The following is a 10,515-nucleotide window of genomic DNA, read 5'->3' as shown; positions in this document are numbered from 1 at the left end:
CTCGTGGGATCGACCTCACTCTAAGTGAGTTTTACTACTTGATGCGACCCGGTATACTTGCCGGTGAGTTTTGTGTCGGATCGTTTTCCGCACATCAAGTTTTTGGCGCCATTGCCGGGGATTGATTTAGATCAACAATGATTAAGTGGGTGAGAAGTCTAGATCAAGTATTTTCTTTGTTTTTGTTCTCCGTTTTAAATTGATAGCAAGGTGTTTGAGCTATTGCCTCACTAAGAAATTCTTTCTCTGTGACATGATTTTCAATTTTCATTGATGTTTACAAAATACAAATGGAGTTCAACTCATCTTATGGTCAAACAAAATTTTATGGGATATCACCCACCATCACCAATCTCTAATGGTGGCTGGGAATATCACCAAGAAAATACAAATTCTAAGCACTCCAATCGATGGAGATTTGCTTCACAGACACAAGATGAGCAAGAAAACCATATGGGATATTTTCTTCCACCACAAAATAATGCTAGTCATGATTCTAATGGTGGCTGGGAAGAGAATTCTAATGCTCCATATGATATTCATCCAAAGATGCCATCACTTGACAATGATTCAACAGAAAGCCCCTATCAAAACTCACCACCCACACAAACTTCCATGAACCAAAGCCTCTCAAAGCTTGAGACCATGTGTGAAAAATATGAGAGAGAGGCACAAATATCCTGGAACGAGCAAGAGAATTCATCCAAAAATATAGAAGTGATGATAAACCAAATGTTAAGTGCAAGGGAGAAAGTGGAAGAGCAAGATGAGGAGGCTACTGCATCAAGTGAACTTCCAATAAAGAATGAGATGGTTGAAAATGAAACTACACTTGAGGTAACAAGGGAACATTCACAACCCTCACAAACTTCCCTTGAATCTGTGATCGAAAAATATGAAGAAGAGATGAAGAAATCTTGGGAAGAACAACAAACTTCCTCCATAAAAGAACTATTAAGTCAAATGTTGGGTGCAAAGAAAGGAGTGGAGGAGCATGAAAGTGAGGAAGTCATTCCAGAAAATTTACACTCAAGTGAGGCAGAGAAGTACATGAAGGAAGAGTTCATGGAACCACCAATTCAAAAGACTCTTGATGAATACAAAACTCCAATAATCACACAGCAATCATGTCTTGAAATCAAAGAAGTGAAGGCAACTAGTAAGAGCACCAATCCTGTCCCTGATCCAGCAAGCAAGATCAATCAAGTCATTTGCAAAAGGAAGCTTGCTGAGGAAAGGCCAAGACAAGGGACAGTAGCTGAAACTTCTCCCCTCTTGGAGTCATTCCTCTTAACAAACTAGAAGAAGAGGAAGAAAGTGAAGAATAGGTAAACAGTAAGTAACGTTCTTTCTCCTGCCTTGTTTAAATTTCAATAAACTGGCATATGATCACATTCTAAGTTTGGTGTTGCCCTGCAACAAATTATTTTCAATTCCTTTGGATGATTGCATCAAATTCTACATGAAAGTGTCACACTAAGATTCTAAGTTTGATGTGCCACTTATTTTTTCTATGCAACTCATCCAGCAACATCACTTGTCTGCATAATCATATTGCCTTTGCATTATTATTTTTCTTTTGTTTTGACATTTCGTTTGCATTCTCTTTGTTTTAGTCACTTCTTTATTTTTTAATGTTTCCTTTTATTAACTGTTCTTGTTAATACATCACCAAGAGATTCTTATTCATGGCAAATCTTGGCTTGGTGATTGTATTCAACAAATAACAGTTTCTCTTGTTTAGTTTTAATTCAAATAAATTGACATATGGTTGCATTCTAAGTTTGGTGTTGCTATGCAACAAAAATTTGCTTCCAATCTTTACTGGATGCTTGCATCAATTCCAAGAGAAAGTGTCACACTAAGTTTGGTGTACCACTTATACTTTTATGCAATGTATCATGCACACCAACTTATATTTGCAAAAATAATGTCTCTGTTTCTCTGTGCCCTCATATCTTTAACGTTGCTTGCTTAAAACACATGTACTACTAACTTTTCATTGTGTAAGACATTTATGATCCATCTTAGCCCCATAGCCATTGGTCTAATTGTTGCTTGAGGATGAGCAAGCATTCTGAGTTTGGCAAGGGAAGGAGGAAGAATAGAGGAAAAAGGACAACAATAATGAAGATGAACTACAAGGTTGTAGAGTTCCTTTTCTCCTCATTTGTTTCAATCACTATAAACTGCATGATTGTCTTTACCTTCTATGTATGCATGTGTGTATGAAAAGGCATAGTTTGATTTCTAAATTGCAACATGATACTGTGTCATTATGATTACCAACTTGAGTTTTGTGAATTCAAAAGCAATAAAGTATCATGATCATAAACAAACAAGTTTGATTTGATAAACTTTGTAGGAAATAAGAAGAAAAAGAAGCAAAGAAGCACAAAATAAGCTAAAAAGGAGAAAAAAAGAATTTTGGGGCACACTTTGAAGTTGGAGCACACTTTGGAGCCTTAGGCCACGCTTTTAAAAGCGTGGCCCATGACCAAATCAAGGAAGCTTCATCAGCACAGCCACCCAGGAGCTCAACATTTGCACCAACATTTGCCTCAAACGTGAGGTCAAACGTTGGCTAAGGAATACCTTGGGAAATGTTGCTCCCCACAGCCTGAAGGGGCATACTTCCAACAAGAATAACTTGAGCCACAGAGCTCCAAATGAGGTGATTCCAAAATCATTGGAAAGTAGGAATCAAGAGCTTTCCAAGCATATATGGCACTGTATGGTGGACACTAAAATTGAGGAAGAAAACTGCCCCGAAATGTGCATAAACGAACATGGTGTCAACCTGCAGTGAGGCCAAGTGACCTCTGCACCTTCGACGGAGTATAACTCGAGTTATCGAGCTCCAAATGATGCTCTTCCAACGACATTAGAAAGTAGACATTCAGGGCTTTCCAACAATGTATAATAGCATGGGGTAGACAGCACGTTTGAGCTTCCGAATCTGGCAATGTTTCCAAGGTTTGCGTTCACGTTTGACCTCAAACGTGGGGTCAAACGTGAGTGACAGCAACACCAGCGACCTTGTCCCCTTCAAAGGAGCATAACTTGAGTTGTAGATATCCGATTAAGATGATTCTAGTTGGGTTAGAAAGCTGACATTTAGAGCTTTCCAACGATATATGGCAATTCATATTTGGCACGAAATTGAGGCATGAGTGAAAGGCATCTTTAAGGACCAAATGTTGCTAGATGGATGCCCTGGAGGGGAGCCCACGTTTGCGCCAACGTTTGCCTCAAACGTGAGGTCAAACGTTGGCCAAAGAATGCCTTGGAGGAGATCACGTTTGAGCTCAGGTTTGACCTCAAATGTGAACCCAAACGTGAGTGACAGTAAAATGGCCATTCTGCATAATGCCTTCACGAAGACGTTTGAGTCAACGTTTGCCTCAAACGTTGACTCAAACGTGAATATTCCAAAGTCCAAATTTCAAGCGGATTTCTTCTCAAGACCAATGCCATCCGGATCTATCTTCAACCCAATTCTACTCCAAAGCAAGCAAAGCCCACATGACTCAAAGGCACACAGAGAAGCTAGATTAGGAATTTCATTTTGTAAATACTATTTTCATTTTTCATTTTCATTTTGTAAAAGCCTATATAAAGGCATTAATTTCATTTCAAAAAGGCAGGCTGGCTCCACTAGGGAGCACTAGGATTAGAGAGCTCTCTCTTCTTTAGTTTTTCCTTTTTGTTTTGAATCTTGGGTGGAGAATTGAAGAAATTCTGTTTCAATCTCACCTTGAGAATTCTCTCTGTTTTCTTCTTCTGCAAACTTTCAAGTGAATTGTGATTTGAATCAAAGCTCTCTTTACTGCCTTCATCGCTATTTCTTCTTCAATCTATTTGCTGTTGGATCAAGGAAGGGATTGAGATCTAGACTTGTTTTCTAGTCTCATTGAGCTCCTGAGATCTTTAACCTCTCATTTAGATTTTGCAATTGAGCCAAGCTGCTTTCTGTTTTGATTTTTTAAGTGATTTTCCAAATCTGTTTGAATCTGCTGCATCTTCTACTTCTCTGTTTACATTGCTCCCAGCACCCAGTTCCTTCTATATTTTCTGAAATTTAAATTTCCAGTTGCTTGATCTATTGCTTTCTTTAATTTCCCTGCACCCACTCCCCTTTACATTTAATGCAATTTACTTTTCTTGCAATTTAAGATTCTTGCAATTTACTTTTCTTGCTCTTTAAGTTTATGCCAATTTAAGTTTCCTACCTATTTACATTCTGTCATTTATAATTCTTAGCAATTTACTTTCTGTTGGTTACTTTCCACCCAATTCACCAATGTTAGCTTGACTAAACTAATCACCCATTAAAGTTGCTTAATCCATCAATCCTCGTGGGATCGACCTCACTCTAAGTGAGTTTTACTACTTGATGCGACCCGGTATACTTGCCGGTGAGTTTTGTGTCGGATCGTTTTCCGTACATCAAAGAGGTGCTCTGAGATTTAACTGTACCTGGTGCTCAATGGGTAAGAGGTACAACGGGAAAGATACTTCACTTGAGGAGAAGTGAGCTTACACCTTTGGCAAGGGGTTGGATGGAGTTTGTCACTCACTCAATCTCACCTACAAGTAACCGATCCGAGCTTATTGTGGCACGGACTATTATGGTTTACTGTATCATGATCGGTGAAGAGGAAAGATTAGACAAAATCATTCCTAATGAGATATTCCACTTTGCATCCAATCCACATCCAAGAGCTCCATTGGGTTTTCCAAGCATTATCCACTGTCTTTGTGAAGCAACTGGTATTTTTATCCAGAATGATATTCCTATTGAATTAGGGAAACCAATCACCAAGAGATTGATGGAGAAAGTGAAAACAACACCCCTCAAGAAGCACAAGAGGAGGAGATTCAAGAAGCTCATGAAGAAAAAATCCCACCACCATCTCCACCTTAACATCAAGGCCCTCAAAATCAACCTAAATAATATCATCAATCCTCTGATCCATCATAACAAGCGGTAGAATGGAAACAAAGTATATTCCGTAATCCAAGAACTCCCAGCACAATAAGCACACTTTATGAAAGAGTTTCAAGAGCATAAAGCCTTGCAAGAAGCTCATCACAAAAAATTTCAAGACTTCAGGGCTTTGCAAAGGGCAAATCACAAAAAGTTCCAAGAATACCGAGCACTCTCTGAAGCTCGGTATTGCACTGACGATTCTTGGTGACTGAACATACATGCCAAGATGAACTACTGTCTTGGGCTCAAAGTGCAGTACACCCAACCCTCACTCCTTTTGAAAAAGTAGCCAAGATTTATGGGAAGGAGGTCGAAAGGATCAACAAGGAGTGCTCTGATTGCAGGGAGAGAAAATTAAGAAACCCATGGCTTTTGGAACCCAAAAGGTAAAGCTAGTCAATATGTGCCAAGAATTTGGGAACCAAGGGAAGCACAGGAGAAATATGATGATGATGAGGGAGGAAATAACAATGAATGAGGTTGTCAGGTTCCCTTTTTACTCTTATTTCCATCTATGTTATGTTTTTTGTAATCTATTTACCTTGCTTTATGATTGTTGCATTTGTTTTAATTGTGTTTTCTCATTCTCTGCTGTATCCACTTAACTTACTACTTATAATGTCCTCCAAAATATGAGGCAAGGAGTCATGTACTAAGAAAGAAATAAAGAGAAAAAGGAATGGATCATAAAGAGCATGACAATGTGAGTTTAGAAGACCAAACTAACTAAGAAAGTTCAACACAAGCTGAGCCAAATTGCTTGAGCCTTTATTCTAGAGGACTATTATAGGATCTTTAAACTTGACAAAGCCTTGAAGAAGCAAGAAAATAAGGAACAATAATTAAGAAAAAGGGGTTGGAAGAGAAGGCAAAGGCTCTGAGTACCACTGACTAAGGAAATTGAAAGAAAAATAAGCTGAAAGAGCATCCTAGTCAAGTACTTGTGGTGCTTATGTATCAAGCAAAAATCTTGAAAATAAAGCATTTAGAGTCACAGCTAGGCTCAAGGTGTAAAGCACCCCCCTTAAAAAAATGAGAAAGCCAAAGGCTCTGAGCACCAATAATAGGGAATGTTCAAAGGACAAAGTAAGCTCAAAGAGCTCCCCAATTATGTGCTTGTGGTGCTTATGTATTAAGCAAAAAGATTGAAAACAAATCATTTAGAGTCACGGCTAGGCTCAAGATGCAAAGAACCCAATGAAAATAAAATGTGGAAAGAAAGTAAATAAGCTTGCTTCATGGTGACAATTCAAGGAAGGATTCTATAATCTAATCCAGAAAGAGGCCTTGAAAGATTATAACCAATTGTGTTGAATTGTGCATAAGTGAAACGGCTAACCAAACTAATGTGAATTGCAACCATTCACCCTTGTATTATAAGGTTGGAAAGTTTGATGACCAAGTCATGATTCTTTGCTTGCTTGAGGACAAGCAAGAGCTTAAGTTTGGTGTTGTGATGCATCCACATCTTTGGTATTTTTCCTTCTTTATTTTCATTGATTTACTAAGAATTCTTGTTGAATAAGCAAATATTTTCATGGTTAATATGAGCATTACTTTGATTTAGTTGAATTCATTGATTAAAGGAAACTTAGGAAGAAAAACAGCAAGAAATAGAGAAGAAAGGAAGATAAGAACCACTAAATAGAAAGCAACCTGTGTTGAATAGAATACCCTCAAGAATGAACAAAAATCTTTCTAGAAGCACCATAATTAGCTTTTCATGCGTATGCATCATCAACGTACAATGTGGATGTCATCACATACTATGTGAAGGGAGCTAACAGAAAGCAACAATTTGGGGTGACAAAGCCAACGTACATATCTAGCATGCGTAGGCACAACCAGGACAAAAAGGAGGCATCATGTGTACACATGCAGCATGCATACGCACAACAAGAGGTTTTTGAGGCATGATGCGTACGTATACAGCATGCGTACGCACAACACCCAATCTGCGTAGTAAGTGAGAATCTTAACATACAATGTGTGAATAAAAACAGAGAACAATTTGGGCTATAACAAGACTTCATGTACAATGTGAAGGACTCACGTACAACGTGAGACTCTGGGCCACTTCTAGGAGCCTCACCTTGACCACTAAACCTTCAAACTCTTCATCCTTCATGTGGTTAATTCAAGGCTAAACCTAAGCCCACTAGTCACAGCATTAATTGAAGAATAGCAAGCACATAAGAGAGAGATCTTGGTTGAGAGAAAAACAATTATGAAGAAAATTTGATTTGATTTGAATTTTGGATTCTGTTTTAGCTTTGAATTCTGAGTTTTGTTTAGGGTTAATATAAAAGAGGGAGGTCACTGACGGCTTCTCTTCTTCAGCAATTTTTACCTTTTATAATTTAGGATTTCTCTGAAGAACATGAGCAACTAATTCTCCATGGTTAAGGTTAGGAGCTCTGTTGATTCCATGGATTAATACATTAGCTTTTCTACCTTTGATTTATGCACTGATTTCTGGCTTAAATTCTCTTAAAAGAGAGAATTTGTGGTAACTTGTTGGCCGTAAATAAATAAGTGTTGCAACATGTAAAATAGCATGCTGATAAATCCCAATTTTGTGGTTTATCTTGTGTTGAATTTAGTAGATTTTATCAACTTATCCCACATTTATTCAATGAAATAGCATGGTTTTGTGAATTTCTCCTAATTTGTGCTTAAGAGTTTAACATGCTTTTTAGGCCATTAAATTGCTAAATTTAATTCACTTTAATTTCATTTGATGCCTTAATGTATTTTTTAAGTGCTTTCAATCTTAGAAGGCAAAGATTGGATCAAAGAAGTGAAGGAAAAGCATGCAAAGTGGCAAATTCATGAAGAAATGGGGATTTGGTGAATGCAAGGCCACGCGTATGCGTGTCTCACGCGTATGCATGAGGAAGGAAATTCGCCAGGCCACGCGTACGCGTGACCCACGCGTACGCGTGACCCACGCGTACGCGTGACCCACGCGTACGCATGACCCACGCGTACGCGTGATACTTGTCATGTGACCTCATTAAGGAAACACGTTGGGGGCGATTTCTGAGCTCATCCAAGCCCAAATCCAACTCATTTCTGATATATTTGAGGCCAAATTGAAGATGGAACAAGGGGGAGCAATTAGATTAGTGTAGAAATATATCTTAGGGTAGTTTTCTAGAGAGAGAAGCTCCCTCTTTTCTCTAGAATTGGGGTAGATTTAGGTTAATTTCATCTTAGACTTAGGTTTTGCTCTTGCTTTAATTTAGTTTTCCTTGCAATTTCTTGTTCTTACATCTTTGTCTCTTAGTCCTTCTTGTTAATTTCCCTCTTTATGTCACGTTAATGTTTATGAACTCTTGTTGATTTTCACTTTCTTTAATGCAATTGATGTCTTTTTATGTTTCTTATTGTTTAATTGAGTTGTTATTATTGTTATCTTGCATTTGTTAGCTTTATATTTTATATTTCTTGCAATTTAATATGCTTTTTCTTTTATTACACACCAAGTGTTTCATAAAATGTTTGGGTTAGTTTTAGAGTAGATTTTGAGCATTCTTCGCTTGGAAAGAGAAATTTGGTAATCTTGAGTCATTGATACTTAATTTATATTGGTGATCTAGAGTTGTTAGTTAATCTTGTTTCCATTGATGCTACTTATGGATTAGGGTTAACTAGGCCTAATTGACCTTCTTCCGAAGTGAAGATAACGTAATGGACTTAGCTCTTGTTAATTATTGTGTTATAGTTAATGACTAGGATAGAAAACCTTGATTCTCAATCCTTGCCATGAATGCCTCTTTAGTAGTTGTTATCTTTACTTCCTTGCCATTTAAATTTCTTGCCATTTAATTTTGTGCTTTTTATCATCAACCCACTTGATCTCATAACCAATAATTGAGCACTTGATGCGTGAGCATTTGTACCATTTTTCATAGCATTTTCTTAGTGTTTTTTGTTATATTTTATTAGGTTTTAGTATATTTTAGTGTAAAATTTATTTTTTGGATGCTACTTTGAGTTTTTGTGTTATTTCTATGATTTTAGGTGATTTTTGGGCGAATTTGGCAGAATCTTGTTTAGAGACAAAGAAAGGGTAGCAGATGCTGTCAATCCTGACTTCCGTGCATTCCAACGAGTAAATCTTGAGCTACAAAGGTTCAATTGGTGCAGTCCTAATGGCGTTAGAAAGCTAACTTCTAGAGCTTTCCAGAAATATATAATAGTCTATACTTCTCTTCCAGAATGAGTGCCAAAATTGGCGTTAAACGTCTTGTTCTGGCGTTTAACGCCTGAGAAGGACTGACCTCCCAAGTTGGACGCCCAAAACTGGCGTTCAACGCCAGCCAAGGAGTAGAAGACAGCAAGCTCACCCCTAATAGGCGTTCAATGCCCATATTCCAAGTTGAACGCCAGGCTAGACCGAAGCACATAGCCAAAGTGGGCCCAAAGTGGATTTTAGCACTCCTTAGCTTATCTAGTATTATCCTTGTACTTTTTAAATTTAAAATTAACATCTTTTAGGGTTAGTATTTCCTATTTAAAGAGGATTTCACTAAGGTTTAGAATATCATTGAACATTATTTTCAGATCTTCTTTTACTTTTGTAAAGCATAAGTAACTAAACCTCCTGGTTAAGGTTAGGAGCTCTGCTTATTTCTATGGATTAATACTATTACTGTTCTACTCTAATTCATGTTTGATTCAATTCTAAGGTGTTGTTTTCGTTCTTAATCTTATGAATCTGGGGTGAAACGACAGTATGACCCCTTATTTTACATGAGCACTTGTGATTCTCGACAGAGTTTTCTCGCTTGGGCTACAACTTGAAAGCACTCCTCCTAAATCGCAATTTATCTGGGCTAATTAGATATGTGACATATAATCCAGTTAGCTTTGGGTAATTGAGGTTTTTATGGCGCTAAACTAGATTTCTGAGCTTCACCCTCTGATCTGAAAGAATTGACCTTGTCTGTGGCGTTTTAGTAACTGGGGAGATTAACTCGCTAAGACATTAGGTTTTAATCATTAATGGTTTGCCATGGAATGAATCAATAATCGTTGGAATAGTGAGTAAGAAGGATTAATCCAGAAGGATAAGCATCTCTGAAGCCTTAATTGCTTTCATATATTATCTCTTTATCTATTTTTAATTACTTTTCTTTACTTTCTTGTTTCATGCGAATTCAACAACAACCTCTTTTTCTATTCGCCTGACTAAGTCCTGTAAGACAACTATTGTTTGCTCAATCCAACAATCCTCATGGGATCGACCCTCACTCACATGAGGTATTACTTGGACGACCCGGTGCACATGTTGGTGAAGTTGTGCGAGTTCAACTTTTGCGCACCAAGTTGTTGGCATCGTTGCTGGAGATTGTTCGAGATTGACAAACTACCGGTTGTCTTGTTGCTTAGATTAGGTACTTCTACTAGTTTTTTCTTTTAATTGTGTTTCTTGTTAAATTTTCGAACCTTCTTTGTTTCTTTTCTTAAAAAAATTTTGAAAAATTAATCTTAGTCAGCTTTATCTATGTCCCAAA

The sequence above is a fragment of the Arachis ipaensis genome, chromosome B01, assembly GCF_000816755.2.
Source record: "Arachis ipaensis cultivar K30076 chromosome B01, Araip1.1, whole genome shotgun sequence".
NCBI classification, from domain to species: domain Eukaryota; kingdom Viridiplantae; phylum Streptophyta; class Magnoliopsida; order Fabales; family Fabaceae; genus Arachis; species Arachis ipaensis.
This window is presented reverse-complemented; position numbering follows the sequence as displayed.